We start from the raw sequence: 26,684 nt of genomic DNA, 5'->3' as shown, positions 1-26,684 counted from the left end.
TCATATATTATGATGTATACCGTTCGATGGGTGGTCACTGAGAACATTAATAGATACCATTTGCTGGAAGGAGGAGTCTCGTCCAAGAACTGCATGGACTTGTGCTGCCATGATGGATAGATGTGGCTCTATTACCATTAAAAACTCATTTACAAGACAAATAGGGATAAGCTTTTTGAATTACGGTTACCTTATTGCACACAAGATTTAGTGACAAAATGACCAAAATGCTTTTAGTTTGCCGTTGCAGTCAGCCAACCCATTGTCAGATCGCTTACATAGGGAGAGTGAAAATTAACTACAGGTTGGACATGTGCCATATATAACTACTTAAGCCTGTGAGGAAAAAAATACAACCCATACACTACCTGCCCATGTTGTTCTTCTCATCCTGGCAGTCAATTGTTCATTATGTCTTGATTTGAGACTGTTTTTGGCTAATATTATGGGTAAGGGGTGCTCGCAACTCCACTAAAGGCCCTTCGGAGTTACCTCAGCCAGGCGGCACTGACGACTCTAACACTGGCAAGAAAGGACTTCCTCTGGGTAAGGACAGCAACTACCCTCCTTCCTATCCCTTCCAATTGCCCCGTGCTACAGCGCCACTCAGTGGACAGTATGAGTTATGGTCTTAAGTTCAGTGACCTGGAAGTCCCCTTAATCCCCCTTAAAGTTTTTTCTGTTTATACGATAGGGATTGTTTACACTCTACATACCCATCAAAAAAAAAGTGATCGAAAACCAGTTCCTGGGTCTGTGTGGGCTTAAGTGGATAATGTGCATGTGTATACCGTGCGTGCCTGCGTGTATTAGTGTGGGTGTGTGTGTGTGTGTGTGTGTGTGTGTGTGTGAGACCACAGGGCCTTTTAGTCTCACAGTGGTGGTGTCTCATTAACATGCAAGCTTGCTAGAAAAACGATCCTAATTCATCTCTTCATCAAAGTCCTTAGCAAAGTACAGAGGCAAGATGGGGAGACAGCCTGGCAAAATCAGAAGGAAATAACTGCATGTGATCTTTTTTCTAAGGGTCAAATAAATTAAATCTGACAGAAAAAATACCGAGGGAGAATTTAAAAGAGATTTTTAAAAAGCGAGCTGTGATGAGAATGTGCGTAAGAGGGCGGGATGGAGGGGGAGAGAACCAGATGGAGAAGTGCTGCAGGATGGTCTGTGTGCCTTTAAACTGAAGTCTCAATCTCACGTAGTTTTGTTCCTTAAAAGGAAATCAGAAGGCTTAGCTGAGGCATTGACTTGAAAGTCATGAATAAACATTAGATTGCCTTTCTGTGCATACATCATACATCACACAGATGACAGTACCTAATGGAGGAGGATTCCTCGCCATCCAACACATGAAAAGGCAGTGAAATTACCCACCAAACCATGCAGCAGCATGGCTCTAAAATGGACCGCTGAGGGAGAGAAAGGGAGGGGCTGAGGGGGAGGGAGGAGGAGTAAGAAAAGGAATCTCTTACTAAAATGGATCCTTGCGACAAACACATTCTCTCAGCTATGTAGAGATGTTCAATGGAATATACTATATATATATTTATATATATATACTCTCTACATATATACTATATGCTACAATAATCATTTACAATCACGGGAATTTATTGTCCCCAAGGGCAATTCCTGTACTCTCATCACCATAAATAATACCCCTGCTATCAGCAGCTTGCAGAGGTATTTAACTTTATATTCAACCTATCCCTGAACCAGTCTGCAGTCCCCACCTGCTCCAAACAAACCACCATAGTTCCCGTACCAAAGAAACCTTCCATCACCTGCCTGAACAACTACCGCCCTGTTGCTCTGACCTCCATCAACCCTTCCTGAAACCCTGTACCCCCTTCAACGGACCTATGGATGACGCCATCACCCTGACAGTGCACGCTGCCCTGTCACACCTGGATAAGGGAAATGCATACGTGAGGTTGCTGTTTATAGACCACAGTTCAGCATTCAACATATTTTTGCCTGCTAAGTTTGTTGTCAAGCTCAAGATCCTGGGTCTTAACACCTCCCTTTACAGCCTGGACTTCCTGACGGGCAGACCCCAGGAGCTGAGGATGGGTAACCTGGTCTCCTCTGCACTGAGCCTGAGCACAGGACCCCCTCAGGGCTAAGTACTCACCTGGAAGACCTGTTAATCGGCACCCTTACACTTAATATTTGTAATATTCTTATTGTCCATATTGTTATCTATAATTTTGCTATTCTTGCCATATTTATTTAATATTTTTGCCCTTATTCCTGACTTAATATTTAACTTTATAACTTAATATTTTACAATGCCTACTAAATAAAATATTAACCTTGGGCCTGGTTTCTTGCCATGGCCTAAGAATTTCACATTCTGTCAGAACGACATGTGTTATTCTGTACATTTCAGCAGGTGCTGATGCTAATAGCACATTAGGAGGCGGTTGCCATTTCAGAGCAGACACTGAACAAAGAGAAACAGCATTATTCCAGCTTCTAAAGGAAATGAAATTGCATTTATCAGCGTGCCCCTGCTCCAAGAGTGAATTTGTTATGAGGGGCAGAGGGCTGACTGCAGTAAAATGTCATCTGCTAGCCAGCACACAACGGCCTGTGATAAGAACGGCTGCCTCGCACATACTGTGTCACCTCCCAGGATGGACATGCAGCCAAGTCCTGCGTGTGACGAAAAGGGCTGAGAGAGAGATACACAACCTGGGGGAAACACACACTTTCACTCACGCAAGCAGGGGCACAGGGGTAAGTGAACAGTGACACGATGCCAAGGTAAGGGTGGGAGACTCGTGAGTAGCTTAGCTCAGCACAGTTTGAATGCTGAGGTGCAGTGTAGTAAACTGGAATGACATTAGCGTGTTGCACGTAGCTGGTGAGGATTTGAAGCCATTTGTCCCACATGTGCAAGCTGGGCTGTGTGCATATGCAACAGCAGCTGACTGTGGGTGTTGTGCTTGTATCAGCGCTGAAAATAAGACTTGACAATTTGAGTTTTTGAAAAATGTGTTGTAAAAATATATACTGGACATTTCGAAACAAACCCTCAAATATTGAATTCTTTTCTCTTTGGATGCTTTTTGTGGCAAGTCAATGAAGATTTAACGCACAACAAAACGGTCATTGAAACAGATTTTGCGATTTAGTCTCACATGCTGTATTTTATCTGCGGGTGACATCTATTGATGTACTTCCGGGTTTGACAATTGCCTTGTCTCTAATACGTGGCCTCTTCCAAATGTGTAATGACTGTCGCTGAATGGCGGCTGTAGCCCAGGAATGTTCTTGTCGCCTCTCGTTCTCGAGAAGCGCAGAGAGATTTGAGGACATAATGATGATTGAGATGAGACAGCAGGCAAGCGCGATGAAGCAAGCAACTCCTCTTCTTCGTATTTAATGGAACCACCTACTGTATAGGAGTGTGCATTATGGACACATCAGGCTAGACCTCTTCACACTCACAGCTCCAAACTTTGAGGAAATGCAGATTGATGCTTGGAAGAAAAATGAGCTGAGCACCACCCAAGCTCCAGCACCGGTGCGGCTGAGGTGATCAAGAGAGACGGAGGGCCTTGGAGAGGGAATTCACACGAACACAAACAGGCGCCTGAAGCAACCGATAAGCCAGGCTTTGGAGAAACAAATGTTCACCACTCGTCTAGGTGTTAAGATGTCTCTTCACTCACACGGCCAGATACGCAAACCTATCAATGTACAGAAACCTGAGCCAGCTCATGATCATTTGTTAGTATAAATGAGACCCCATGAAGGAAAAGGTCTGATAAAAATTCAGCTGGAAAACACTTGTGGTAATATGTCCATGAATAATTTGTGGTAGAGGTATGGAGAACACACTTGCATTTTGAACTCACGCATGTCCTCCATTTCCTATCTGCAAGCGTGGGTGCATCAGGATCTGCAGAAAGCCTAAGGCAACTATACTTAGGACATTTCCACAGAGGATCAGTTGGAAAATATCCATCAGAGGGAGATACTAATTAGTGCCAGTGCGTGCATACGTGTATGTGTACGTGTGTGCGTGTCTGGATGTGCGCACGCTGGGGCAGAGGGATGTACACCTAGCCAGGCGTGAGAGCAGTGTTGTGCAGCCGAGTGCAGTAATTTCTTTGATCATTTTTAATGGCCATTCTTTCATGTGGGGCTGCGGCTCACACACAGCTCCCTGCAGGTGTCATCTCATTCCTTCAGTTGCGGGATTAGTATGCGGCAGGCAATAAAAAGCCAGGCCATTACACCGTGCAGCACACATACATAATCTCAACACACTGGGATCATTACCTTTTCAAAGGATGATATCAGCTCACAGTCTACCGAGAGACACAAAGAAAGTGATAGAAGCCGAGCGAAAAGACGGAAAGGAAGCGAAAAAAGCAGACAGAAATAAAGAGGCAGCAAAGCACAGATGTAATGTTGGATGGAGGAGGTTAGAGAAAGAGCAATCAATCAGCATTGCAGATAATGGCAGACAGGCAGGCAGGAAGCAGAGAGTGATGGTTGGGTTCCCTCCAAAACCGGCAAAATATGTACACAAGCATACCCAATGTATTCTGAGATAAACCTCACAAAATAAAACATTCTCAACCTCTGACATTATACAGTTCTGCTATGCATTATGTAGCCCTTTCCATACGCGCTAACGTGCTATGAGGTTGAAAAAAGAGAGCCTCACATTTGCCTAATCGTGTAGTGCCAAGACAGTTTAGTGCTGCAGATCAAGTGTTCTGTGGACATCAGAGGCCGGTTACCACCAGTAACTAAAACACTCTTCAAGAGGCCGGAGAGAGTCCTCCTTCAAGACCCTTCACAAGCCCCAGTATGAACCAGCGGACAGGTAAAAGGTCTGTAACAGCAACTAAAAAGCCATTTTCATGATGTGAATCTGTACAAGTCAGCATGCCACTTTATTATTAATAGCTCTCAGGAGGCACACGGCTCTGCCAGTTGAGAACGACGACAGGCTCATCTCATCCACCCTCATACTGCGTCTCCCATGGTGGTCTGCTGAACCCCGTGTGCTTTTAACACAGTTTCTATTCATCTATCTGTCTATTCATTCAACTCCTATGAGCTGATTTCCTTCAGGAATGAGAAGTCTGTCACACTGAGAAAGCGTGTGCATGTCCGTACAGTTTTATATGTGTATGTGTGTTAGTGCTTCTGTACACACATGCAGGCATTACATGAATATAGCTTAGATCTTTATGTTTGTATAGACAGCAGCCGCCAAGCCAACAGGGGGCACTACTGGGCCAGATAATTGCCATTCACCATTTTGAGGAAAGTATCAGTGTGTGGGTTGAGGAGTTTGCTTCAGACATGTCAAATTGGAGATAACTGTCTGGACTGAGTTTGATTTGTTGAGTTTGTTTACAAAGTAGAATCAATGATCTGTAAACTAGCTTCAGTGGTGATGTGCTGAGTTTGGACAGTGCAGCAAAATTGCCCCTATATTCTACATTTTTTTTTGCTCTTTTCTGACAAAATGGATTGCTATGTCACTACAGGCAGTGGAAGTGGGAGCAGAAGCAGAAAGAGTAAAACAAGTGAGTTATGCATTAAGTCATTGATAACTGTAAATTAGACCAGAGACTGAAGTTACTGAACCATATGGCACTGTTTTCTTTATTCTATTTCATGAAGAGCCTCCAAGAAGGAAAAGGTCCCAAATGTCAGTCAGTAAAAGCAAATTTGTCCAGTAAAAAGTAAATTATATCCAATTCTGGTGGAATTTATTCCCTGTACACAAAGACCACAAAACATCTTAAATGATCTCATTAAGCATGTTAACGAGCCACAGTTTTGATCAGATCTCTGTGTGGGTGTGACTGTGTGTTCTGACATTTGCGTGTGAGGAGCGTTCATGTAGTGTGCAGTATTATGGATTCTAACAGATCAGTTAAGTGTTAAAAGATGTTGTTTTGGAGAAATACAGATATCTGCCAACGGCCATATGGACCAGCGAAGAAAGATGACTTCCTTTCATTCCACTGATTTATGGCTCATAAAACATCCACTGACACAAACTGATCTATAGGAAAATGGACACAGAATTTCACTTAAAATATAATTCTTTGTGTTAAAAGAAAATCTCTGGTTTTTCAGCTTTTGACACGCTGACTTTAAACAAATTGCATAACTGTGACATGGAATGCTTCACATTGAAAGTCCAGATTCTCCCTGAAAAAAAAAACCCAGCAACGCAAACTACACATTGTGTTTGATGCTGAGTGAAGGAATGAGCTCAATGCTTTTGGCCCTGCAGTGGGGTGTGTGTTTGATGACACCACAGGGGCCTACAGCTCATGCAGCCACACTGGCAGCCTCAACAGGTCACCACCCTGCCTGGGAAAAGACACTGCTGCTGCTGTGTCCATTGCATTTATACATTTGATCAATACACAGAACAACATTTGAGAGAATCTGTCAAAAAAAAAAAAGACCACCAATAACACCCCAAAAGTTAAAAACCAATAAAATACTAAAGATATTCTTGACTTACTGTTTAATTAACACTTTCTCAGCTTTCTCTCATTAGTCTTATGTCCTCAGTCTGCCTATCTCAGCACCGAGTAATTAGCCGGCTACAGGGAAATAGGCAACATGAGACTTGGGCTTTGCATTCAGCCAAAGCTGCTGAGCTTCGGTTTACTTCTCTAAGCCCATTAATCACTTGAGAATCTGATAATATCAATTATTTCAGTAAACAAGGAAGCTGAGATCAGGCCTTTGCCCCTCCCTCAATCCAGTATTAAATCAGCAAACAGATAGATGTTGCAGCTAATTGGAGTAAAATGGAGCTTTGTGCGAGATAATTGAGGATTTCTATAGCGTGAGGTTGAAAAGCCCATAGTGCATTTACAAGAAGTAAGACAGTGGAGGCAAGACTGAGAATAATGGAGGCAGGCTGTTCACCGGCTCTAAGTGAAGTGGTATTGTTATAAATTAACACAATGGGAAACACTGGAAACTGCAAAGCATAAATATCCCTTTGTTCATTTATCCCTCTGTGTTCTGTCATTGTTCTTCATATATATTAAGATTACTGAATGTCACTTCTTAAGGCTGTTGTTTTATCTGTTAACAGTTATCATTGGTTTCATTACACTTTTGAAATGACAGCTCCTGTATTGGACATAAACTCTGTCAAGCAGGAGAAATGATTTCTATATTTCAGTGTGGCTCCGGCTCGTCTCAGCTATCGTTCCGTTATTCACCATTGGGCTTTTCCTGGGTGTAAGGGAATTATTTGAAGTAAAAACATCTTCAAGAGATGTCTGGCAGGCGTTCTGATTCCCTGGATGTAAAAGGCAGAGCTCCCACCGGTCCGATAAAAGGCCTGGGTTCCTGCAGCAAATGATGCTTCTCTCCAGACGCAGGCCTACACTCTGCTTTTAATTGGTCTCTTCTGTAGCTGAGAACCTTAATGACTTTGTTCCTGGATTAAAAGCCTCAGAGTGTTCCGGCTAGGAAAGGGTCCTAACCTTTCCTTGGCTGCTCTCTCTCTCTCTCTGTCTCTCTCTCCCCCAATATAGCCCCCTGCTGCCCTGCTGTCTCGCCCATCCCTTTCACTCACATTTTCTTTCTAAATTAAACATCTGCTTTTTCCTATTTTACTCATCACTCCTGCAGAGGCAGAACAATAGATATGCCAACCTTCCATTTATACTTTATCTTGCCACCTTGTATGATAATTCATTTTATTCTTGTAAATGAACGAGGTATAAAATTGACTTGTGAACAAAATTAGTCACCACAACATTTCAGCGAGACTCAATGATACATGTGTGTTATTTGTATATTTAGCCATTAAAGTAATTCAGTCTCATTCTGCCACTAGGGAAATTAAATGCAAGTCTCAAATATGCCCTGGATTACAGAGCTGCCAGGGTAGAAGACAGTAAAAGAGGTGAAAAGGTTAGAGGAAGAAAAATGTACTCATTACTTATCTAAAGCTCAAAAATAATTAAATCAATAAACAAAAAAACATCCAACTTTGGCTGGAGTGTGTCAGGTGAGCCTGTAGATGTGTTGACATTTCACAGGTTTGTATTAGAAAGAAAATAAGTACATGAAACAGAAGCTTGTGCTCTATCAGTGATTGATTCAACAGGACTTTGAGGTCTAGACTGCACTGAATGTGTTCATCCATTAAAATGCCTCACAACAAAGACCAATATCTTTACTGAAAAGCTGATGACCTTGTCCTCATGTCAGGTGGAGTTAATCCTCTACATGTTGTACTTTATATAAGTAGAGTCCATCTACTTTACAGCCAAAATACTTTGAACAACATATATAATAACTTAAATATCATAATATTCTTGTATGATGTATATTTCTGTCTAACCTGCCACTGAGCTTTAACTTCAAATTAGCCTTAAAGTGAAAGTCAGAAGATTTGAAAAAATTTAATGATTTTACAATTATATGAAATGCCCCGTTTGCCACATTTACACACATTCCATTTGAAACAAATAACCTTGATTGTGTCTCTTCAGGCCAGAGTCAGAACACAAACTGTGGAGGACATGAACTTGACAGAAAACTTACCATAGCAATGTAAAGACGCCCGAGAGGGAATCAATTTTTAAAAATCTTCCCTGAATGCCTGAGGCCTTCACTGTACTCTATTTTCAAAAGATATCTTTGACCTTATAAGGTCTGTAACTGTAGTAAATGGAATAAATATAAAGTGGAATGACGTACAAAAGTTTTGCTGCCCATATTCATAACAAAAGAATTACAGACTTTTCTTCCAAAAGATGTCTTTGACCTTATAGGGTCCATATCCTGTGTGTCCAAGCACGAGCCAGGCATCATCCACCAATTATGTTTGGCGGAAGGTTCCCTGATTCATTTCACTACCACATCTTTGTACGGCTTCATGACAATAACAGAGGACTGATTCAAGGTTTTCTCCCATAGACCCATGGTAGATAAGACTGAGACAGTTCTCTGAAAAGGTTCAATGTTCCAACCATGGACATGTTCAGGTCAAGGGTTAACTTGATTGTTATTGACAAGATTTCTCTGGACAGTGCTAAGAGTGTGACGTTTCCTGTAACTCCTCCCTGGTTTATTCTCTTATCTGCTTCTTTGGTCTGATTCATTCTCGCTCCCTGGTCTGCCATCTTGCCTGGCTCCAGGTCTGAACGCCTGTCTGCTCCATCATTGCCTGCTTCCTGGTCTTAACCTGGGTCTTCTTGTCCTTGGTCTGCTTCCTGGTCTGTGCCATTGTCAGATTCCTGTCTTTCTTCTTGGTCTGCTCCACCATCTAAATCCTGGTCTGCTGTATTGTCAGCACCCTGGTCAGCTCCTCTATCTGCTTCCTGGTCTCCTCCACTGCTCCATAACTTGCTTGAACTTCTACATTAAAACCTATCCTTTCACACTCAGCCTCCTGAATCCCCTTGATGTAATGACTAACTGGATCTTCAAGACGTAGATAATGACCCGCTTGTCCCTCAGCATTGTGGCCAAGAACCAACAGAGGCCCATGGATCTTCTGGGGGGTGTTTGTTACTGATCCTGGATGGAGAACATGTTAATGGAGAGGTTATCCTGTTACTTCTCTTCCATAATATGCATCAAAAGGAGACACATGTTTTGGATCTCCATTCATTCCTTGCTTAACCCAGTTAGCGCCTCCCTTCTGAACGTTAACAAGGTCATACATGGTTCCTTCCTTAACACCCTGTGGCTCCTCTCCACTTGATCCTGGCTCTGGGGATGGTTTGGAGAACTCAGAATTACGTTGACCTTGATAGATTCCATAAGCTTCTGAACCACACCATTAAAATCTCTTGCTTGGTCATGCTGCCGAACCATAGGTGGGCCATGAGGAACCACAGGGAGGAAATACAAGAATACAGCTAAAATAATAAATACTAGTTCTGTGCACCCCTGTATGGTATGTTACCCATAAGTAATACTCATTTGCGAGCAGTTTTCTTTATTTAATTAATTTCATATCCTGCCTTTCAACTCTGTGTAACTGGATGATCAATTGGATGCAAATGTCTGAATGTGTCTGAATGTGTGTTACAGTATAAATAAATACTGACAATGCCAAATAATACAAAAAATGCTGCAACATAAATTCAAAAATATTTTATAATATAATATACTGTATATAATCAAAATATTACAAATCGCACATTATTTCCCGGCAAATCACAAAACTTTGTAGAACGGTTATCACTAATACTAATAATTAAAAATCTTCAAACACGAGCAAAGATCACATTTTGTCAATGTTGCACATCCCAATACGGTATGTGTGTGAATGTGTGTGTTTGTGATTCCCTTTCAGCGGATCCATGCTGTCCTTCAGAATGGCTGTCAACCCCTCACCCCCCTGCCCCCCTGCCCCCCTGATGCACAGGCCTGGCCAGCTCACAGTGCTGAGTGATAGACTAATCGATGTGCAGCCTAATCAGCCAGCTTAACTCTAATACCCCGGACAGGTCCACATCATTATCATATCAGCCTCCACACGTTTCGAGGTGACATGGAAGAGGCAAAAGATTAGAGGCAATCTTGTAAAGAGACAGCACAAGTTTTAATGTGATGACCAACTAAAAGAGGTCGGTGGAAGCTGGCAGCTGCTGGAGCTTAAAGGTAAAGAGAATAAAAGAGCAGAAAGAAGAGGAAATACAAAGAAAGCCTTCATGTTGAGTTGAGGCTGTCAATTCACTTCAAAGGGAATGTTACACAAAAGTTGATCGCTGGCTTTACCGTCACATATCCTAACTATCCATGAAGCTGCTACCAGAGGCGTCGGCCCCCGTGCACACGTCAGACAGTTACTAGGTGTCTATTAAAATGAGTTTGTCTAACTTACACATGAGTTTGAGGGAGCTCATGGAACGCTCTCCAATGATCTATAAAGTGCTTTACACAAAGTGTTTACAGGCAGTAAATGACGCATTAAAGAAGAAACAGGTTTGAGGTTGAGGCTGAGGGCTTTGGGGCGTGTGGTAGAGTCAGTTCACTTAACACAATTATCTTTACACACACACACACACACATGATCTGGTGTTGATTTCACTCTGCAAGGGAATGACCACACCCACTCGTCACAAACATCCAAATGATGAAGACACCAACAACACACTCCACATGGGACACTTGTTTTGGTGTGTGTGTGTGTGTGTGTGTGTGTGTGTGTGTGTGTGTGTGTGACCAATATCAACTTATCTCGTTGCAGTCTGAGGAGAGAGCTACAAAATACATTTCCAATATTTTGAACATTTCTCTACCGCACTCTTTTGCCCAAAGTCCCAGCGAGTGACAGCTTACACACACACACACACACACACACACACACACACACACACATACACACAGTATGTGCTTCAAAATCCACTATACCCTTCCAGTTAACAGGTAAGGTAACATTTAATTGTATAGCAATCAAAATCAAAACCCTATCAAACATTAAAAAGAGAAAACAAAGACCAATAAAAGGCCTGACTGAGTGTGAGTCCACTCTGCCAGCTGATGTAATGTTCCTGCAAGCCAAAGCAGCAAATGGCCAGATGGACGGCCAGATGCAGAGGACAAGAGAACATGCTTAGGTACCACAAAAGGATTAGAATGGAACAGTGGGGAGACAGAAAGAGAAAAAGGGGCACACGTGTTGATGTTGGCTGCTTCTACATGCACACAGCTGCTCTAAACACACACACACCATTTGTTTCCTCCCAGTGCTCCAGTTTCCTCTCACACCCCAAGCAGATGCATGTTAGGGGAAGGAAACTCTAAACTGCCTGACTGGACGCATGAATGTGTTTGTATGTCTGTGTCTGTGTGTGTGTGTGTGTGTGTGTGCGTGATTGGCCTGTTCATAATCAAAACAGTGCACATCTGCTGTCTATATCTGCATGGTTTCAGAAGTATAATTAAAGTGATGTGACAGAGGGAAACGTGCTCAGTGAAGTCATCGTTTAAGCAAATTTGCACTACTAGTTTGAAAGGAAAACACTTACTTACACACGCAAATGTGTGTTTACTGGACTGATTCGGGCGATTCTTCATTTTAGGCCACGCATGCGCATCTGCGACAGACAATAAACTGTTTCATCAAGTGCCTAGTTAATGTGTGAAAATCATCTGTGTATTATATTAATTTGTCATAAGTTAAAAAAGGCTAACGTTCAAATTCAGTCAGCTAATCAGTCTGTGATTCATTCTGTATTCTCTAATCATCTTGGTAATTTTCTGCCCCTTATCTTTTGTTCTGAAACGTAATGAATTTCCAGGCTGATGAGGTTTGGATTTCATAATAAATGCTGGCAGTTAAAGGTCAACCTTGTTTAATTCAAAGGAAGATGAAATCACTCTGCGTTCTTCCATCTCCGCATGAAAGGAACAGACAGACAAAGGAGGAAGAAATGCAATAAAAGCTTAGATTTCCCAAACCTCACACTGCCTGCATCAGTTATTAATGGTCATTTTCTTTAATGTCAGCTATATTTACATGCATTAATCACACAACATGGAGGTGAAATGTTCATTACAATCTGAAATCGAAATCTGAAACCTTTCATTGAAATTATGAGATGTGTGTTTGGTCTTGTCTTCTGCCTTTACCTGATTTCAAAGATATGAGGCGAGGGTTTAACCCTTTGGAGACTGACACCTGACAGTTTTTCGCTCTATCTCCTTTACTTTCCCCATTTATTTACAATACACTAATCGCTTCCCAATTAATATCAGTTTTTCTTCATTCTTTATCATCAACTTGTTTTCAAACTGACCGTCTCTGGGTTTATCTTCTCTCTGATTGGGTGAATGTGTGTCTGATGCTGCTGCTGTGTTATGTGGCGTCCCGCAAGGACCCTTAATGGGACAACTTTCTGTAGTTAAATATAGATAAGATAAGATAAGACTGACATGCTAGTTATTGGAACAGCTTGTCATCCTCCTCTCGGTCCAGACTTATTGATTCTGTGGACTCTTAAAAATCCATCTGTTCAGGCATTTGCATGTTGTGTTTTGTGTTTCTCTTTGCTCAAATTGTTTTATCTGCTCCTGCTTTACCCTCCTTGCTGTTATTTATTGATTTTACAGCAAAGCAGTGACTGTGATTGTGACCTTTGTCTGTGAAAGGTGCGGTATAAATACATTTTGCTTCTTCAAAAGCGTTTTTGGTTGACTTTTGCGGGTGAACATGTGTCATTTCCAAATACGATTGCTTTGTGCACTTTGTTAGGTGTTGCTGTTTGCTATTAATGTTTTGTCTTCAAAATTGGAAGCCAAGAGAGAGACACATTCTGTTAGGCCATGATAGACAATAAAGGTTCCGGAATCACAAATTATTTTATCACAAAGCATCATAGGCATTTAGATTTTGAAAGTGATTCGTAGGCTTGTCACTTTTAACTTGTGAAAATTGTCTTTTCAGTTGCATTACATGTATTAAGCACTGATATGGAGCCATTGATTAGTGGCAATAAGGTGCATCACATGGTTATTGAATGCTTTCTAAAGCACAGATTAACAAAGATGATAAATTCACAACAAAACACATCCTTGATTCTCCAGCTGTGACACATAGATTTTTCATTTTAATCTTCGTCGTGCCTGTTAACATGTTCGACTGGTCCACCTTTGTGTTCTAATTCCTACTAAATGTACATTTTAGGTTCAGAAACCGCCTCTCTGTGGTTTGCTGGCTGGTTGTGAAAATGAGTGTTGGTCTGGAGTGTAACTGCAGGCCACCACTCGCCATCATCATTAATGTTTAAAATGGCTAACAACTGCGCTGTCAACAGCTTCCCAGATAATCGACATGTCAATCAATGGTGGGTGTGAGGCCAGCTTTTAGAGGGTCCCTAAGGTGGCTGCTTAGAGCACGCTCAGTTTAACACAGTGGCGATAGAAGAGTGTGTAAACAGAGAAGAATATAGACTCCCGGATTGACTAGCTGATCAATGCCATTGATCATTCAACCTCCCTTCCGCTTTGTATGGGCGGCTCGTTTCCCCCTCAGTGAGCCAACTCTCAGGCTCCGATGTCCGGATCAGAACAATCCTCTACTCTGCATTGACCCCCGTACAAGAACATGCAGTGTGTAGACTCTTCTCTAGAGGGAGACAGAGAGGAGAGGCACAACGAGCTTTATGTGAGGTGCAGGAATGTTAATAATGCTAATCTGCATGTCAAATAGTAAATAGCATGATCATAACATGCACCTTGGCATGTTTTTGTAGACTACCACCCTCGGCACAGTGCTCAGAAAAACACGAGTATATTGGGCTCCATTAGCATTTATTGTGCTATAATTGTCTTTATTGCATTACTGTGTATTGACATTTACATTTAAGTCAGAGATATTTGTACTACTGCCTGGTATTCATAATTGTAACACTATGATTCAGGTGAAGATCCCGCCAATTAGCTGAATCAAACATACACAATGAACAGATGGCTGCAATACTTGGGCCCATTACTGTGTTTTATGTAACAACCTGAAAATAAAACTCAATCTCCTGCATTTCTGAGGATATTACAGCTGCTTCCATCGTATCTTTATTAGATCTGATTTGCTTATGTCACAAAGAAACAACGACCAAATGCACCTTTCTGCTCCCGGCTGAGGCAAAGCCGTGTGCAGAGATCAACTGGAGGTTTTATGAGTGCAGTTTACTTTAAAAACAAAGGCGAAAAAATAAATCCTTGATTGAATTCATAGACGTTACGTTGCTTAAATGATTTTTATCCAGGTGATTCTGAAGTCTGAAATTGAAAATGTACTTGTTAATAGTGGTTTTATGTTTTTCATCTTCAGTTCCTTTGATGTTTTTCCTGGTCATATTTTGATCTTTTCTCTCCCTCCTCTGTGTGTTGCGCTGTGTAACATTCCTCTGCTGCCATCTTGGCCGGGACTCTGATAAAAGAGATTTTGATCGCAAATATGCATCAAGGTTAAATGAAAATCAAATAAAGTCTAATAAGTTTCTGAAGGTCTGCAGCCCTTTAAAATCACCAGACTAATCTCACTGTCAGTCTCTTCCTCCATTTGCTCACCTTCCATTCTAGCTCTACTCTAAATTACAGAGATACATGGTTTTGGTACATGACAACAAAGATAGAAGAGTTTGAATAATCAATCAAGTTTGCCTTTGCTGCTGGGCTTCATAATAAACACAAATAACTCATTGATTCTCTCGATTGGTGGAACCAGGAAATTTAGTAGTTTCAGTTGTTTCAGTTTGAGTAGGGCTCCTTTATAAGGCTCTCCTACTGCAGGTCTGATAAGAGGGTTGGTGCTTATCCAATGGGATTGCCAGTGTGGAGGAGGTGAAATGTAAGGAGGAGGCTGAGAGACAGGCCAAGGCCATCTCAATGGACAAGCAGGGCCAATGGACTAAACTGGAAGAGCCAGGAAAGAGGAAACTCAGCTGGCGTGACCGTCTGAGACATGGAGGGGTCTAGAGTTTTGTCATCCGAGCCACAGATGACCTCCTACCGACACCCCAGAACTTAAAGCTGCGGTTTGGAGAAGATCCTACGAGCTCCCTTTGCCAAACATCTGTATCACTAAGGCGCACTTCACCAGGACGCACTACAGTGAAGGGAACGGTGCACTGGGGTCCTGGAGAGGGACAGTGTGGACATTACAGGCAGCAAAAGCTCCTTCTCCAGGTCAGAAGAGCAAGTTCACATCAACGTGTACAGAGAACAGTTAAAGGGATGAAGCTTAAGGCGTGGGAGGCTTTCTGTATAGAGCCAAACAAACAGGAGAAGCCTGTTATCTAGTCTACAAGGCCTTTTAATTTCAAGATGCAAAGATTACAAAACAAACAGTGACACAAATAATAGCAATAATCCCACAAACATCACCAACCAATCAACTAGAGGCAGGATGAGACACTGAGTGTCTACACAGCACAAACACTTCCATCAATTCCAAATTCATGATGGATCTTTCTTCTCGCACTTTTCTCTGCACATCCATTTCAGCCGAGATGAAAAAGTAATATTCCGGCAATAAAGCTTGATTTACATCCCCTTCACTGTTCCCCCTCTTCTTTTTTTATTTCATCATTTAGCCAGGATCATATAACTGTATATCAGACACAAATGAAATCAGGTCCCATGCACATTAAGGCCATGTCTTCCTGCAGCTAACACCCCAACCCTGCCCCTCCCCCACTCCCCCCACCCACCCAACCATCCAACCACCCGGCTCCACAGCAAGCCCAGGGCAGAGTCCCATTCATTTTCAGGCCCATTTCCTCCTATGATTAGGCGATCAATCAATCCCAGCCTTCAATCTCATCAGGCAGACGGGATTATCTGCCCATCTTCCCCTCTCCCTCTTTCAACCGACCCCCCCACCCCACCCACGCTCCCCCCACCACACACAGCAGCACATTAACATCAGATCAAGTATCGGCCAACACAAGCAGTCTGCCACATCCCCTGACCACAAACAGACAGCTTCTCATCACAGACAGCTGCTCATCCTTCACTCATCCTTTCCATCTCCTCTAAATGAGTGCGCTCACACAAGCACACATGAGCAAACCATCCTTTGTGAGCATGTACGGGTTTCTAAAATGCTGCATGAAGATCAAAATAGACTGACGACAGAGTGAAGGTTCAAACAAAGCCCGTGATAAAAGCTTCCATTCCCACTGTAACGTTAATATTCTGGGAGAGAATAATGCCATTAAACCATTAAAACTATGTTACTTATTAATGACGATGTATAGCTGTTGACTACTGTGCTCTCCCTGCTGCTATGTGTTAATTCTAATGACACACAATTAACTGCATCCAGTCCCTATAGTGCACCGACTTATGTGTGAGGTTATTTTGAGAACAAAGGCAACATTCACAAGAAATCACACCATTAGAAGTATTTCATCATGTTTCCAGAAACTTAATGTTGCCTAAATATACTAAAGAACACACAATCCCCTACAAATTGTGCAGCTCAGTAAAAGTGTGTATTCATAGCTTGTGTTTTACCTTGTTGGTTTATTTCTCAGGGAGGATCCACGTGACTTATTGTTTAAAAAGCTGTAAATGAGCCACAGTTAGGTTGAAAGGTTAATGTTCCTCTGTCCACACTGGACACGATCTAAAGGGCGCCCTAAGATCAGGAACAATTAAAATAGAGCAAGATTAATTAACACCAACAATTACGCACAATAACACAATTTGCAGACAAAAGCATGTAACAGGTAAACAAACAGCACAAAGCGGCTCTTTGTTTTTATAAAATGTGACAGCGGCGGTCATTTGGTTTCCTGTCCAGGATTCTGAGCTTCAACTGTGTTTTCAAGTGGCTTACATGTTGATTTGTTGTCTAGTTCCCAGCTTGTGAAACACTCCATTTGACCCCAATTGACCTCAATGCATTCATTTAATGCATATCAGTTTATCACGCTGCTTATTTGTTTGCCCATTACTGCTTTTAATTTGTACCTCAGCTGACACTGAATATCTACAGTCGGTTGATGTGTTTGTGTTTGGCTTTCATTTCAGATACAACATCAACATCTCCTTTTCAGTCGTAGTTGAGTTACATTAAGATCATAAGTTAAACAGTTGATCTTTGCATTTAGACGTATCATAACTCACTATGTTTCTGGGGGCATAAAGGCGGGTTACATTGTTTCCATTTTTAATCTTATTATCATCCTGTTATCTTTGGTAAAGTTACATTTTTGTAAATAAAAGCCTGCTACTATTTTACCCTCTAGCGAGATTTCTTCACAGTGGGAAAGGATCATTGTATTGTCACATTATATATAGAACAATTATATATGAACACTGCATGAACAATAAGGAGACCTGAGAGGATGAAGATTACAGCAGGACATAAGAGAAGGAGACAAGGAGTCAAAGGGACATATCACCCTTTACACAAAGATACTGCGCAAAAGAAACGTCTCTTTCCACTGAATGCTGCTTACTTCTTCTTCGTCTGTCTTTATTTAAATACAGTATATGGGACATATTATCAGTAATTGTAATAATGTTGCTTTTCTCTGTATTTCACCACTTTAAGCAGAATCTCTCTAACCTCCTCCACAGACGCTTCACCTTGAGCTGTGATCTGCATGTCTTACTACTTCCTAATGTTAAAATGATTAACAGAAAGAATAATCAATGCAGTAATCAATAAAAATAATCAATGGAGTCATCAATAATGAAAACAATCATTAGTTCCACACCTAATCTCCATATGCAGCAGTCAATCGATCAATCTTAAAAAAACAGGGCGTAGAAAATTAATTAAAGCATAAAAGTTTGAACTTTGTCTCATCTGCTGACTATTATGGGTTGCGACGGCTTCATGCTGCATGAGTGAGAACAACGTGAGCTGCTGTTGTTTGGTAAATATACTCTGTACAGAAATGTGACATTACCAAGCAAGTTATGACCCAATGAGCACTGAACACTGTGGAACAATGAAAACTTACAAACTTCAGATAAACGCCACAGACAGAGATGCCTTTGACCTTTTTTTGAGGAAAAGGCAAAGCAGGTCCGGACATTTTCCTTTCAGCAATAATACGTGTGCGTTGCCAAATGTGTGGCCCTCCGGTTCACCAGAAACATGGATAGATTTGAGGATTTTATGATTATGAACTCCCAGATAGTTGCTTGAAGGTGGAGAGCTGCTCCATTTTGACTTCTGATCTTAATATCACAGGATGAGAAAAGCACAACTTTATCTACAATTCACATTTGAACTTGGCCAACTTTTTGCTCCCATGTTTAGCACATAACTGGAAACAGAAATAGTTTCATAAATCTATTCAGGCTTCTTTTTACAGGTAAAGGAGGAAAAAGGAGACAAGGTAGAGATCTGCTCATCTTCATCATTTTGTTATTCTTTGGTAGATAGAATGATTAAATAAAAGCGTACTGTGAAATGCTGAAGAGAACAATGAATTAGTAATAAACCTGCAGGGCCTGAGAGCACCTTACAGCAAAAGTAAATTATTTTTTATGTCATCACAAATATTTAATATTACTAGTTTTCCTAATAAGCTCGGGGTAAAAGGAACATTTTCCTTACATTTAAACATATTTAATGAATCCCACTTAATGGCAAAAAGCTTTTTGATGTAGAGATGCTAATTTTAGAATCAATTTCGGTGAAACTGTCATGCTTTTAAGGCGCATTACCTTTCAGTCACTATGTGTTAGGATAATAAAGTCTCAGATCCGTACCAGGCTCCATTTTCTCCGGGAGACGGAACAAACCCTGGAAAGAACATTTGAAGGTGGCACGCTCACGCCGCCTCACTTTGGGACCAAAACAATCGTGTAAAAGTGGAACATTTGCATCCAACCAAACTATATCATCAGCAGCACCTCCAGCACACATCAGCTCTGCTCATGTGGTACAAACTGGATCCTTCTCTCCCCACCTGCACCGTTGTTGATGTACTTTAGAAAACACTCCGTGGCAGATTGTGGAAAAGAAATTTACATTCAGTATGCCGACTCACAAGCTGCAGGCTTCTGCTCTGGAAATACTCTTCAACTTATCTTTGTTTATTTTTGTACACACGATACAAATCTGAGCTAGGATTCTGAACCAGAAAGGACTGGAATCAGAATTGATAAATGTATGTGATATCAACTCTATTTATCTTAGGAGAAGCTTTCTAAAGATGAATTATCATTTGAATTTGATTTTATTTTGCTCTAATCAATGCCTAACTGGGTTACGAGTCACTTTTGTTGGGTTTTTGGAGCACTGGCAATCAAAAAGTGCGTGTTATTCTCCATTTGTGATTCTGCAACAAGTCTGAGTTTGGAATCTATATTTCCATACTGAGCATCTGATCAACCAGAAGTGAGTGAGTGAGTGAGACCTGAACACAACGACACAAATAGTTCACATTAATCAGCCACAGAACTACAAGACATGAACAACAAAGAGACAAATCTCAACACCAACAAATCAATTAGTTCATGTGCCATCTATTCTTCATGTGAAAAACTCAATGATTATCTGCAGTTCATATTTCAGGAGCAGTATCACTGTCAGGCTCAGTTGGCCAAAGCAGTGCTTAGCTGCTGTAGCTGAGACCTCAGGCTGTCCAACAGCTGAATCCTCTACAATAAATGGCTTTAATAACACACCTGAATCCTGGGGTTTGCTAAGCTTGTGTTCTGTCATCATTTTTAATTATGTGCTGGGACCAGACCAGGAGGTCCGTAACGCCGAGACGCCGGGCTTGATATGTCCCCTTTACCTGCAGCTATTCATCTTGGCTACAGGGCATTTTTTTTTGTGTTTGTTAGAAGACCATAAACAAAATCACAAAACTACAAACTGAACTCCAGACAGTTAATTAAGGTCTGCTTTTGGGCATAGTGCATGTGTTAGACAGAGGGAAGGTGGAGGTGGGGGGGCTTGGGCCGATGCTGCTGGGGTCCATTGCATGTTTGTGTGAATAAATATCTGTTTGGCTCCATCACATCCTCTCACAGAGTCGCCTTGACCTACTGGATGATGTTGATAATGCTGCTGCCGATTAAATTCACACAGAGGCTCACTTACATCCCACAGTGCGCCTTATCTGTGTGGACCAAGTCATATTTAGGATTGGATTAGAGTGATCCTGCTGAGGAGGATGGTGCTGATAGACACACAGGGGCGTATGCAGACCAACAGAGCTGCTGCTGCTGCTGCTAACAGAAAATAAGTAATTGCCAAGAAACCTTCAGAAGAACATCATCTCTAGAGCATCACTGGGCCAAAACGCTGTTAAGTTAAATGATTGCCGTGTGTGAACAACATGTGAATGTCCTAGAACAGCTAGTTTCCTTTATTTTGGGCCCGAATGTTGTTGAAGTATCAGTTCTTTAGAAATAAATGTAGTTCAAGAATGGATTGAAATGGTAGCTTGGAAAAAGAAATGACTGCTGAAGTTATTTTTCTTTTGATGTCTTGATGTTGATGAATACTGATGGCTGATATGAGATCATCAGTTGAGGCAGGAGATGTTGTAAGGGGAGTGCCGTCCTTGGGGGTGTTGTGAATCATCAGTGGCCGCGCAAGCCTCATCAAGCAACTATGACTTAGCAGCGTCTTTGTTACAAACGGAGAAGTCCCTGGGCGACTCATTACACCATCAACTGAGGCCATTTTGTCCTTTAGCCTTTAATTAAATTTGAATGATTAGAAAAGTACAGAAGAGTCAACAGTTATGACCGCCAGCTAGATAGACATTATGCCAGCAGGCCGTGATGTAGTGAGCTCTTTTCTTTTTACATTTTCCTCCCTAACCACAGTTTCATGCTTGTTAGTGTGTCTCTATTTACCTCGCTGTTCCATATTTATCCATTTCTATATATCTACCTGATGGGTATTTATAAATCAGATTTACATGAGGAGGCTAGATTAATAGATCAGGGTCATATCACTGATTTGATCATTGCAAACAATTATTTTGATTTACTAACATGTAGAAGTTCACTATAAATCTAATTGAAAGAGAAATCAATATGTCAACTCCTTCGGCCCAATGAGGAAGAGGATGTTTCAGCACAGAGGTATGGATCCTACTGCTGCTGAACGCTTCTGCACACTGAAACATTCAGTAAGAGAGTCGACAAGCTGAAGGAAAGTCATGTCACTGGAGGAGTTCAAAGGTTGTTGTTGGATCTACATGAACTTGAATGTTTTGTCTGTACTGTGATCACTGCTACTGTAGTATGTTATTAAAAACACGTGTTGTAGAAGATGCAGAAACTCTCCTTACATCCTATTGATGAAAACTGAAACTATACCACCGTTTACCATAAAGGGAAGCATTTACTCAATCCCAGGTCAAAATATCATTGACTTTTTTCCGTGCATGTAAGCATACAGAGATCTCCAATTGCACAACTGCCATTAGTCACGTTGTTTACACTAATTACTAATAAACGTCTGCATGCCATATAAAGAAATCATTCTTCTATAAAACATCAAATCATGCGTCGCTGTTGATGGTGAAGAGGAAGATGATGGTTTTGTCTGTAGCTGTTCGACCACATGAGGTAGAAGGATGAAGCAGGTGACTCTGAGTCTTGCTTGATTACAGGATGTACCAATGCTAAACTCTCATTTTATATGCAATTTGTTCACACAACTCTTTACAGCCCCGGCCTGTAATCGCCCTTTGTCTGTGCCCTCTGCTGAGACTCTGTTACCGCCTGCTTTGTTTACATGGTGATTTATTGCTCTGAAGATTGGTTCGAACATCTGTGTTCAACCTGCAATACTTTTAAAATATAGCTGTCTCCCATTCGCCACTTTGGTGTTCTGAGAGGTGGATGGAAAGAGAAGAAGGGAGAGGAACCTTGGAATGCACAAAGGACTCCAGGGTTCAGGGTTCGTATACAAATCATTTACCACAGCAGAACCAGAAGAACCAATGAAGACAACAAGGTAGACTAAAAATGGAGGTTTGTCATCTCCAGGTCCACAGCCTAATGTCTCGGTTCAGGGCTTTAACCAAACACAAGTGAGCCACAGGATTCAAACTCAGGACCTTCTTGCTTTTTGGCAGAAGTGCCAATCACCACTGTGCCCTGTTCCTGGAGATACAAGGCAGATGTGTGGCATGGATGGCACAATGTCAAATGAATATCTGCCCACCGCACAGAGGAGGTGTCAGATGTCACACTGGTAAGAACAGAACACTTCATCTCTGCCAAAAGGCCAAGAAGTGAATCATGATCTCTATTTTTGTTGTAGCTTCGCATTTTTCACCTTGAACATTTTCAATATTTCTGTTCTTTGGATAGTAGCAGGGCAGACATCTGCTCTGCATGGACGTCAGCTGAATACTCCTCTCATCCTTCCCTTAAGGTCACTATTCCTGTAGACTTTTGGTTGATTAGTTTTCAAGTAGTCAAGGTCAAAGAATTCCAAACGACTGGAGGTTGAGGTCCGACCAAACAGAGGCTCTCCTCTCCATCTGCTCACATTGAGGTGGAACTGACTCTGGGACTGTGTGTACCTTTGTGTGAGTGTGTGTGTGTGTGTGTATGTGTGTGCGTTTGAGAGAAAGTGAGTGGATTATCAATCTGCTTTACATTTGAAAGTAATTAGAATTCTTCATTTCTTTTTGAAGCCCTGCAGAAAGACGTGGGGTGGTGGTGGGGGGTGACAGGTTAATTGAGGAATAATACCCTTCAGAATGATGGATTTTGGTGACTTGAGATGTCAGAATCCATTATAGGAAATTTAAATTTGCAATTAAAGCGGGAAGCTGGGTGCAGAATTCTTTCATTTTAATTCCCCCTTGCCTCCTCCCCTGTTATTATAAATGTTCTGCATTAAATGTCCGGCCCCTCTTTTCTCTACTTTGGCTCCCACCCAACACAGTTTGCCAAAATGAGCCTTAATTAATGATCTCACACTTACACTGAACCTAACAGCTTTTAGAGAACAGGGATGCTGGACCAAGGGGACATTTGATTTCATGAGGTAATTGAAATGAATAATATTCAGACCAATATACAGATTTAGTCCTATTTTATTGTCATGCATGTTGCTGTGAGAGCATTTAGAGTCAAATTTGATTCATATGCTTGGAATCACAATTGTCTTGTACCAATTGTCTTGTAGGATGAATGAATCCATTTTCAGGATGAGGACTTCACTGGTAAAGGACAGAGAAGGAGAGCGATAAGCAGGTGATGACGGCTGGAGACAGATCTGTCACACTTCATCTGTTTACATCGCTCAAGGAATTTTGATCTTGAGGTGGTTGATATCTACAGTTTTGTCAATTTCACATGTAAACACATTCCCACCTGCCACGTGAGGACTCGTCCCCTTGGGCTGAATCGGATTCTTCTCCAGAGATTTGCCTGCATTCTCCATTCGGTTTATTGGTGTTTGGTTGTATTTTGGTTCTTGTAGAGTTGAATGTTATCGTGAACTAGAAGGTTAATAAACACTTTACAGAAGGTAATACACACAGGTTTAAATGTTTCTTAGATTGATAGATTGATAGATCACATTAGATAAGAAAATATCAAATTAGATTAGATAAATTTAGATTAGTGTTTACAGGTTAGCAGGTGGAGGACATATTGTCTCTGCACGTTGATAACCAAGAGGGGGAAAAAAGCACAGATGGACAACATTTGGTTGCTTCCCTGAGAATGGGAGTGATTGGACTCAGCATGTCTGTTTCCCAATGAATCTCCAGCAGCAGCAGCAGCAGCACATTAATGCCACAATCAGCCACTGTGCCCGGTCCAGTCCAGTCCACGTGACAAATGGCACAAAAGCACCTCTCAAAGAGACGAGTGAGTTCCATCATTTTTGCAAGAGGATGTGGTGAAAATTTGGGTGGATCAGTTGTTTGAATGTCTGTAGCCTGTGTGTTTGCATGTCTACATCCCAGTGTTTTAGAGCTGAGGATGGAAATATGCTCTTATTGTCCTTTCTATGCGCTCCCCTCTCACATCCCCCCCGCCCCCGACGCCCCCATATCTCCCCCATCATTCGGACAGCTGGAAACAGAATTCATCCGATTTGTTCTGCTGCTTTTCTCTTCCCAACTGCCCCATTCTCCCCACACACACCCCTCACCATTCCCCATTCCCCCTCACTGTCGTAATAGGATCTGCAGGAATCATTCAAAGGCTAGATATAATTTACTGCTTGCCGTGCACAATACCCCCTCCCACCCTCACCCCCTTTCTCAATCGCACAAGGTGCCCTGCGGATGAACTAATCATACTTGAAATATTATTTCTGCTTCTTATTCCTCCATTTTATGAACAGCTCCTTTTTTTATGGTGCAATGGATTTAACCCCTGCCTGGTCACACTCGCACCAGCCTGTGCAGGAGGAAAGGGGGTGAGTGGGCGTGTGGGGGCGGAGACACAGGCAGAGAGAAAACCTTTTGTTTTTTTATTTCTCTTTGTTTACATGCGTGCCTCCTGTTTGTCTTGTGAACAATTTCTCATATTGAACTCATATTCTATGCAAACCTGGTTTTCCCAAGGTGATGACTCCTACCAAAGTACAAGGTTTATTTGGAGAACATAGTTACACAGTGATGTCCCACAGCTGGGAAATCACCCACAAACCCTTAAAGAGAACTCCACAGGGCTCAGTTAGCCATAATCTCCCTGCTCCCTTTATGCAATCCACATATTTGGCCTGGAAACCTCCTTCATTCATAATACATACACCGCAGTAAGTGCTCTCATGTGTTACTGCTAAACTACAGTCCTGCTCTACCGAAAAATAAAACAATAGCAAATACATATTTATAAATGACTATCAAATGTTTTCTATTGATATGTTGTAACTTGATATCGAGGCTTTCTTCAGTCCCTTTGTAAAAATGCCTCAGGTGTGACTTAAATGCCATCTATTTGGCACTTCTAACAACAGACATCTAAAGTGACACATTGTGGGCCAGCACAGTTTGTTAAGCAGTGGAAAATTGATAGAGGTTTATATGGAATGCTATTGATTCGGCACCTCGTCCATCAATCTCCTGTGGGACACCAGAGGTGTGGATTAGGAATAAAATCCTCTAAACCCATATGGGACCTTACATGATGAAAGAATTCCCTGGAACATGTGTGTGGTAAATGGACTCGGTGAGAAGGGATTGATGACTGGAACATCGACTAGAAAACTAAAAATCTGCATGCAAATTTATTTCCGGCGCTGTGGATGAGTTCAGAATGACACACCAGGGCCACGTTAGTGTCAGGGAAGTTTTGGATATTAATCTAAGGGTTTAATATGAAGCACAATAAAATGTAATTCCTTTCAAACCCAAGTCAATAAGGATCAGAATCAAAGGAGCATTCAGTGGCATTTCCAGTCTTAAGATCATTCATTTGTGCTGCTGTTATTTTGTAAACAAGCTCAGCTGCTGGAAGAATTCAGTTTGGGTGAGTGCAAAACTCAAGCTGCTGTATTAATGAGCAAGTTCAAGGGATTCTGTTAGTAAAATAGGCTTTAACTTGGGTGCTTGCCAGGTTGATGCATGTGCAAACAAGGACAGACACATTCCAGTTACTGTCAGTCATCATGGCTGATTACATTTCCTACTGTTGAGACTCAGACTCACATCAATCATTTTTTGTCAACAGTGTGGAAAATAATTCACAAATAAATTGGTATAATTCAGAAATTGTTTTTCAAAGAATCATATTTTCACACCTATATACTATTTGGCCTTCTAATGATAATGCTCCTCTGCTGTATAACAGTCATCTTTAAACTCTTTCTCTCTGTCATTTGTGACTCAGATCAGCTTGTTTATTACAAGCTGCACCAACAGAGGGGATTTATGAGTAACTATGAGCCAGAAGCCATCAGGAAGTCACCATCATCATCATCACAGTGTCTCTGTACACTGCTGCTCCACTTCTCTCTTTGATCTCTGGTTCATCATATATGAAGGTTTATTTGCCAAATCCATTCTTTTACTCTGTATATGTGATCAGTCAAACAGAAACTTGTTTTCTTTAATTTATTTAGAATTTTTTTTTTATCCAATCAGTTTGATTGATGTTACTGGAAATGTACCTCATTTTTTTCCACTGAATAATGAAGTTTTGTCATATTTGTATTTTACGCAATTACCTGTACGGCTTCAAACTCAAGACAGCTGATTGTCTACGTTCCTTCATTAACACTTGCATGTACGACC

The 26,684-nt window shown here is 41.5% G+C and overlaps 1 pseudogene; it reads right to left on the bottom strand.

Annotated features, from left to right (window-relative positions):
• Positions 1-22,600: 22,600 nt before the first annotated feature.
• LOC143005112 (U2 spliceosomal RNA) lies at positions 22,601-22,720 on the bottom strand (annotated as a pseudogene).
• Between the last annotated feature and the right edge of the window lie 3,964 nt (positions 22,721-26,684).

The sequence above is a fragment of the Genypterus blacodes genome, unplaced genomic scaffold (genome assembly GCF_046128005.1).
Source record: "Genypterus blacodes isolate CSIRO-AG114 ecotype Tasmania unplaced genomic scaffold, CSIRO-AGI_Gbla_v1 ptg000067l_1, whole genome shotgun sequence".
NCBI lineage: Eukaryota > Metazoa > Chordata > Actinopteri > Ophidiiformes > Ophidiidae > Genypterus > Genypterus blacodes.
The sequence above is the reverse complement of the archived record's forward strand: the minus strand, read 5'-3'. Positions and strand labels throughout refer to the sequence as shown.